The sequence below is a fragment of the Vombatus ursinus genome, unplaced genomic scaffold, assembly GCF_900497805.2.
Source record: "Vombatus ursinus unplaced genomic scaffold, bare-nosed wombat genome assembly UNPS02014832.1, whole genome shotgun sequence".
Classification (NCBI taxonomy): Eukaryota; Metazoa; Chordata; class Mammalia; order Diprotodontia; family Vombatidae; genus Vombatus; species Vombatus ursinus.
Genome location: NW_020954610.1, coordinates 47,668,506 through 47,677,413, shown reverse-complemented (window position 1 = coordinate 47,677,413; position 8,908 = coordinate 47,668,506).

Sequence of the window (8,908 nt, the reverse complement as noted above, 5' to 3'; positions counted from 1 at the left end):
AGGAAGGAAGGAAGGAAGGAAGGAAGGAAGGAAGGAAGGAAGGAAGGAAGGAAGGAAGGAAGGAAGATGGAAAGAATGTGTAAAGCATTGTGTCAAACACTGGGGATACAAATAGAAAAACAAAGTACTGCCTCCTCTCAAGGAGTTCATATTCTAATTTGGGGAGAAATATAAAGGGCATTTTAGCTTCTAGTCATATGGAAAGACCTAGTGGCCCTTAGAGTGCAGAAGTAAGGCAAATGTTAATGATGACTCTTCTCTAATGGTCATTTCCATTGATTAAAAAGAAAAACAACCAACATATCTGTTTCTGATGTTGAACACTGCCAAGGACTTTGGTGACAAGAACTTTCTTGTCAGGGTGTTGAGGCACTGTGGCTAGTAAGGAAATGTGTACTATACTCCTGCAAAGGCAGTTGCCAGGTTGAATTTCCTAAGGAACCTTCCCTGAATGATAACTTCAGGGAACTAGTGTGCAACAAGGCCAATGGTGTGGGAAGCACTGATATTCCTAGTATTGTTGGGTTGACCTCCTCATCAGTGGCAATTGGGAGGCAACTGGTGTTGCTGCTGGCAGAGATGGCAGGTTCTTCTTCACAAAGATTCTCTCCTCAATGATGGCTTGTGGGGATAGGCTAGAAAGCAGAGGCAGCTGTCTGAAAGCCACAGCTAGTCCTTGGGCTGTTTGGCTGAGGGACCTCAACTATCTCCATTGGGGTTTAAGGGAAGATTATGGTCAAAGTAAAGGCAGTGTCTTGATTCACCTGACACATACCACCTCACCATTCTTTCATGGTGCCTTGCTGCTTGAAGGGAAGACATAGTAACTGTCTTCAAGTACTTTGAGGGCTGTCACATGGAAAAGGGATTATGCTTGCACTTAGTTAACCAGGAAGCTATGTCAGTGGTTCTAGCCTTAGTTCCTTGGATTAATTAAGTCTTAGGGATGGCTTTAATAACTTTTAAGGAAAAACTGGTTAGCCTTAATTGGGTAGATGTTGTTCCTATGACATCTTGAAAGTAGGTCATAGAAAGAAATGAGAATCCTTCCAGATTGGCAACCACACAGCCACCAAAGTAATTTTCTTATAGTTCCAACTATGTCATCTCTCCTACTCAATAAGAGTCAATGGCTCCCTATTACTTCTAGGATGGAATATAAACTCTTCTATTTGCCACTTAAAACTCTATATACCTGACTTATCATCCTTTTTCAGCCTTTACATTTACATTACTCTGCTCTAAGTACATTATAGTCCAGTCATATTGCGTTCCTTGCTATTCCTCACATATCATACTCCATTTCTCATCTTCATCTTCTGCAACAGATGTTGGTACATAAGTTATCTTGTTGGTGGTCTTTTTGTTCATATTCATCATAAGCACCATAAGCCAAGATGATGAAGGACCTCATGAAATTACATCACTTATTGTCTTTGGACACTCACTAAAAATAAATCTTTTAGACTGCCTTTACAAGGAGAATCTGTGAACTTTCATCTAGATGCAACTTTCTTCTGTCTTCTAGTTTTATTTATTCAGTATTGGTATAGGTTAGTTCTTCCAACGATGTGCAAATCTGTCGATCATTAAACAAAGACTTCATATTTATAAGGGCAATAGTTATGTTAATGACTAGAAATAGTCTAAGAATTGTGACTCAGCTTTCTTTTCCACCATGCCATGTTTGACACCATAGATTAACTGAAGAACATTTAAAATTTTTCATTGTTTTATGAGTTACCCTGGCCAAAGGATTACTGACGAGCCTTTGAGGCAGTTTGATAAATGGAAAGGGTACTTTATTTGCAGTCAGAAGAGCTGTATTGGAATCATATCTCTGCAACTACCTGTTTGACCTTGGGCAAATCACTTCACCAATCTGAATCTCAGTTGTCTCATCTGTAAAGTGAGGTAGTTGGACTAGTGACCTCTAAGGTCCCTTTCAGCTCTCAATCTGTGATCCTCCTTAAAATTCTTATAAAACTCCATCCATTTAAAAAAAAAATACTGTAGCAGGAAAAAAATACTTAAAAATTAAAGTGTTTGTGTATGTTTGTTCAGTGACTTCTATAAGTGGGAAAAGATGAAAGCCCTCAACTTTATCCCTGGAAAACTGGGGAACAGGAACCAAAGTGGAAGACAGGGTGATAGTGAACCCAGAGAAGCAGGTTTGGCCAGACTTCAGACCCATGGGAATAAAATAAGTCAGGCGGAACTGGCATAGGACCAAAATGTATTTACAGAATTTTTACCATTATCAGGAAGCTCTCAGGTTCTGGTCTGGAATGACCTTAGGCAAGTCACCTTATCTAGGATCATAGGACTGAGAACTGGAAGGAGCCCTAGAGATCATATCTTTGGTCATCTATCTGGTTTCTGACCCGAACAGACTGAAACTGTATTCTCCAAGTCACCAATTTTTTACTAAATCTAAAAGGGTTTTTTTTTTTTAATGCCCTTATATTTCTTGACTTCTCTGCAGCATTTGACACCATTTCTCTTCCCTGAGTTTTCATGACAACTGCTTTCCTGGTTCTCCTACCTGTCTGATCAACATTTCTTACTCTGTCTGCAATGTGTGGGGATGCCCAAGGGCTATATATCCTTGGCCTTCTCTCTCTCCACATTCTTTCTCTTGGTAATCTCAGCAGCTCCCATGAGCTCATATATACCTCTAAGCAGATTATTTCCATATCTACATATCCATGTCTCATCTCTCTCCTGAGTTTCAACCCCACATCACCAACCAACTGTTCCACAAGCATCTCAAACTCAATGTGCAAAACTGAACTTATCATCCTTCACCTTAAGCCTATCCCCACCTCTGCCACAATCTTAACTCCTGAATTACTGCCAAGGGCAAACACCCTCTTTATAATCACTCAGGTTCGCAATCTTGGAGCGACTCTCCATTCTTTCCTCTCCCTCATTCCCCATATCTAATCAATTGCCAAGTCTTATTGATTGTACACCCACATCTCTTACATAAGACAGTTCGTATGCTCTACACTCATATGACCACCACTCTGATTTAGTCACTCATCACCTCTTGCCTGGATAATTATAATAACCCCCTCACTGGTCTCCCTGATTCTAATCTATACCCTCACCAATCCAACCTCCATGCAATTGTCAAATTGGTATTTCAAATGCACAAATCTCACCCTTCTGTGCAAGAAATTTCATTAACTCCCAACATACTCTTCTGTTGAACTTTTAAAGCCTTTCACAATGTGGCTCCAGTCTATCTTTCCAGACAGTTTTCACTTTGCTCCCTTTCATAAACTCTGTCCTCCAGCCAAACTGACCTACTTATTGGCTCCTATAAATGACATTCTATTTCCTTTCCTACAGGATGTATCCCATTCCTGCAACATTCTCCCTCTTTTCTGCCCTTTGGAATCCATTCAAGGTTTAGCAGAATTGTAACCTCCTACAAGATTTTTCTCCTTATAAGATTACTGATTCCCTTAGTTGTTAGTGTTGCCCCTTCCCAAATAATTTTGTATTTATTTTGAATATAATTTATGTTGATTTAGATGTGTTTCCTTAGTAGAACATAAGGTTCTTGGGGGGGCAGGGTATGAGGACTATTTCATTTTTGTCTTTGTATTGCCAATATTTAGCATGGTATTTGGCACATAAAATTAAAGGGAATGTTACAGAACCATAAGAAAAAACAAGTATGAAGAATTCAGAGAAGAATGGAAAGATTTTTATGAATTGATACAGACTGAAGTAAGCAGAACCAGGAAAAAATATGCAAAATGATGACTACAATGTAAATGAAAAGAATGATAAAATGAAACTGAATGCTGTGCAAATATAATGACCAAATAGCTACAGAAAGGAGTTGATAAAATGCACTTCCTTTCCTTATAGAGATGGAATATTGTCAGACATAGTTGATGTATTGCTTAGCTTTGCTGAGCAGCTTTTTTTCACTCTTTTTTAATCTTACAAAGGATGACTTAAGGGGAGATGAAAGGATATAGATGGAAATAAAGGTAGTATATAAACAAAAATATCAGTAAAATAAGATTTTAAAAGCATTGGAAAGGACAATTTAAAAGGAAAAATAAAAGTTCTCCCAGTGAATCATATATAAAGCACCTAAAGAAATGTCTTCTACCACAAAAAGACTTTAAAGTACCCTTTAGGCTCTAAGGTGTTTATGGCACCTCAAAGAACTTGGACAAAGCCCTTGCCCCAGAAATGTATACTACGCCTCTGAGAAAAGAAGTAAGAGAAATGTTTGTGCTCCTTAGTTTAGTGCTATTTATAAAAAGGGATCTCAATTTGTTTGGCCACTTATAACTGTGACTCATCATGTGTTAATCCTCATTTTACTAAATATTTCTACTATGGGGGTGGGGGACACAGCACAGTTAGGGGATATAAACAATAATATTTGAACCGAGTTACAAATCTGCCTAAATCCACTGAACTTGAAGGAGGTTATGAGATAGAAGGGCCCTAGCTTATATAAAGAGCTGGGAGTCAAACAACAAGCAGATGCATCATATCATTACATAGAACAAAATGTACATTGAAACTTATATTGTGTATAAATGATAATGACAGACATTAAAAGCACAGAAATAATAGATAATTCAACCAAGTATTTAACTCATTATTCCTCCCTTTGTACTTATTGTTAAAAAATTCAAATATATTACCACTTTTACAGATAAATGGTTCAAGCCCACACCAAATGAGTCAGATAAAAACCAATTAATTTGTGAAACATTACTTTTGAAAATAATCAATGTCATTTCTGTCCTTTCCCAGTCAAATGACATTTGAAGTTGATTTGCATACATTTCTTGAAGTTCAAGATGTGAATGAGTTCACTTTTTTAATACAATAAACTCTTTAGCTTACTCAGACTTTATCCTTGGGAAATGGGGTGGTGTGATTAAGAAATCAGTCAATAACCAGATAACTACCATGAGCCTAGTACTATGCTAAGTACTCTATAAATTGTAAAAGAATTATAAGTTCCTACCAATAAAGAACTTACAATCTAGTTAGCAAGACAAGGCCTATGGATAAGTCAATTAGAGAAAAGGATAATATGTAATTGTCAATTATATTGTACTGCCAATGAGTATAATAGGACTTAGAGAAAGAAATGATTAATTAAATGCTGTAGTTAGAGGAGTTAAATATCATATATAGATTATCAATTATTTAAAAAAAGTATATTATTAACATGAAAATTTCTGTGAATGTATTCTAATCTTTATTTGAAGATTTAAGAAGGAACTTAAAGATATTACAGAGCCTCAAGGTCATCATTCTAAATAGAGCTGTAACTGGTAAATCTGGCACCTAGGGCAAATTTAGTTGCTGGTGAATATCCCAAAGTAGGTTTATGCTTTTCGTTGCTGTTCAGTTGTTTCTAACTCTATGTGAACCCATTTGGGGTTTTCTTGGCAAAGATACCGGAGTGGTTTGCCATTTCCTTCTCCAGTTCATTTTACAGATGAGGAAACTGAGACAAATAGGGTTAAGTGACTTGCCCAGAGTCACATAGCCAGCAAGTGTCTGTGGCCAGATTAGAAGTCAGGAAAATAAATTTTCCTAACTTCAGGTCCAGCACTCTATCCACTGCATTACCTAGCTGCTTAAGGTTTATGCTACTGTTGCTATATATCCCAGATGTTCCAAATGGTATGGGTGACCAGGTCAGGCAGCATAAGGGGAATCTGCCCTAGTTGTGTCAAGTTACATAGCAGGGGGAAAGCCAGCCCAGGAGAGGGGCAAAAAAGTACAAAACCTTTGGAGTTCTGGCCTTGTGAGATGGGGCAGTGTATGTGAGGGTGCTTCTTCTTCACAGACTGACATGGAGATAAGAGTTAGGAAGTATGTCTTCCCTGCTGTGGTCTTGTGCTGCCCCATACCATATTGCATGACTGCCAAAGAGAAGGTCACACATATCCCTCATGTATCCCCAACCCCCAGGATGTCAGCACCTTGGGATAAAGCCCTAGTCAATCTATGAAGGTTACAATTCTGATTCTGAATATCAATTGTCAATATAGTATAAATAGAGGTTAATAAAGTATTCTTGTTAGTGGAATGCTATATAATAAAGATTACTGTACACAAAAAAAAATTTTTTTAAAGAAACCAATACACCTTTGGATTTCTCAAAGGAAAGTGAAACATTTCTTCTGCTATTAAGCAGTCCCAACAGTTAATGTTATCATGCTTAACACAGAATGGCAATGTATGTAAAACAATCTATATCGGTAAATATGCTAGCTAAAATATGGCAACAATGCTCATGATGGCTATATTTCTTAGAATGGTCAGATCAGACAATTAAATTTTCCACTTAATCTCTTATTTTGCTATCAGCCACACTGAATTTTTCAACATCAAAATGAACGTCTGGTGACTGCAACTTGTGCTTTCACAAAAAGTAAAACAAAAAAACAAACAAACAAAAAAACAAAAAACAGCCAACTCCAGATATTCTTAAAAGACATAGCTGGTCCAAAGGCAAATCCTGTCTTTGGACAGACCAGTTGCAGTACACAATCTTTCAACAGGATTTCCAATTGGTCAGGATGGAGCTTCCATCCATGTTCTTCCAGGAAAACTAAATCAGCCCAATGGGGGAAAGGCACCACAGCGTAAAATTTTTGCTGCCTGCAAAACAATCAATCAACAACTATTTATTGAGCACTTACAATGTGTGCAGTGTGGTGCTTTTGGCTACACAGATGGTTATGTGGAGGAGGATTTAATGTTGGGTATTCAGCTGTCCTTACCCAACTAGTGTAATGCAACTATGGGTCTTTTGATAAAGCTTGAAGTTAAAAAATAAATATGTAATATTTCTGCTCCTAAGACACAAATAGATAAGTCTACCTATAGTCACATAGAATATTTTCAGAAAAACTCAGTGATAGCTAAAGATTGGGGATTTTTTTTACTTTTTTTTCTATTCCAGAATTCTCTAGTCTTTTATGGCTCCCAGAGATAGGGAAAGCATTGTGGCAAAAACATTTACTCACTAGAGTTGTCATTTTAATTTATAACTATAAACTCTGTCCTTATAAAGCCAAAGTTCTATAACCCATGCAGTAATAGAGGAATGAGTTTCCCATTTCCTGATAACACATCATTATTTCTTACTACTCTGTTTGGAAATACTTAACAGGGACTTATATTTTTCTTAGCTCACATGTGTGGTTTTGTATAATGTGAAACTATTTGATCATAAAATCATAGAATTTTAAAGTCAGAATAGATTTTAAATATTATGCAGTCCAAATACATGTTAAGAAAGACATCCAGACACGTAAATTGTCTAATAGGTGTTAAGGTCATTTTAATTGAGAATTTGAATTACTAAATAAAGGATTGGGTAATATAGAGCTTGGATGTTGATTAAAAAAGAAACAACCAATAACCTTTTTTATGAAAATGAAATATAATTTAGGTGCTAAAATGACTCCTCCTAAACCTCCTGTGATAAAGGTTACTTGATGTTCCATATATTCACTTCTAATAAAATCTATGTTAAATCTTTTTTTTAATTTTTAAATTTTTTAACTTAAAAAAAATCTCATTTTAGCTTATATAATGGGTATGACCATAAAGCTCCAAAAGGCCATCTCTTTCTTCTCCAGGCTGCCCTCTAGACTTCTACCATGCCCCAGCTTTTCATCCTGAAGCCTCAAGTCAGTGCTGGAATTCACTTACTGAAAGTGCTAACTATCCCTAAGACCTATCCCTCTGATTAGATGGCTTCTCCCAAAACCTCATTTAAGGAGGGCTCTCAGGCCAGCCATGTCTTACTTCTCTCTAGGCTCTACCATCCTCTATCCTATCCACACACACTTTTCTAACTTCCTTTTATGTTATATTTTCCCATTAGAATATAAATTTCTTCAGGGCAGGCAATTTCTTTCTACTTGTATTAGTCTTCCCAGCACTTAGCACAGCTTAATAAATGCTTTATTCAGGCAAACCTTTCACTTCCCACTGTCCTGGTCAGATAATAATGAGCAAAACTCTCTACTGAAGGACTTAGGTTTCCTAGAAGCCACGGGCTCAGGTGCATATACAAAGGAAAGGAACGAGAGTCTCTGGAGGATGAAAAGGAATTCTGGTAGGTAGATCAAATCAAAAAGCTTATCAAAAGTTTACTACATACCAGGTACTGTACTTTAGCACAGTGGAATACATCAAATACAAGGAGAGAGAAAGAACTCTTGCCCCCAAGGAATTTATATTTAGGAGTGGGGCTGAAAAGGAGTGAAGATATGGCTGGCCTAAGCACTTTCCTTAAAATGAAAATTCTAGAAGAAACCAAAAACATCAGAGGAAGGGGATACAGGGGCAAAGCAGACTCTCAACATAAGGCCAAGGGCAATGTGAACTTCCAGGATGAGAAGGCAGCTATGGTATGTAGAGAGGGTAGGCAGAGAGAAGAAGAAGAAATATGCTTCTGAGAAATAGCAATAGTAGCTGCAGTGAACAGGTGGCTGCATCAGGTAGTGGGTGTTGGTTGAGAGACAACTGGCCAGAAGTACCTGAGGCAAGAAAAGAAGAGCTATGGATCAAGCAAAGGTGGAGATGTGGCTAGGTGAGAGGTTCCATTGTTATAGGATGAGCACAACTGCAGAAGTGGACTAGGGGACACTGCAAGTCAGAGAAAGAATTCCTCTCCTAAGATTAAAGAAAGTGATAAATGAAGACATAGAACTTGTATTTGCCAAAGGATCCTCCCAGCAGGACTTTATTAATGTTATGAGTCTATTGTCGTACTAAGATGAAACCATTCTTGCGAATAGGTGGGGGAAGGAGAGGAGAGAGAAATGATGCTCACCGGGGGTGGAACACACACACACACACACACACACACACACACACACACACACACACA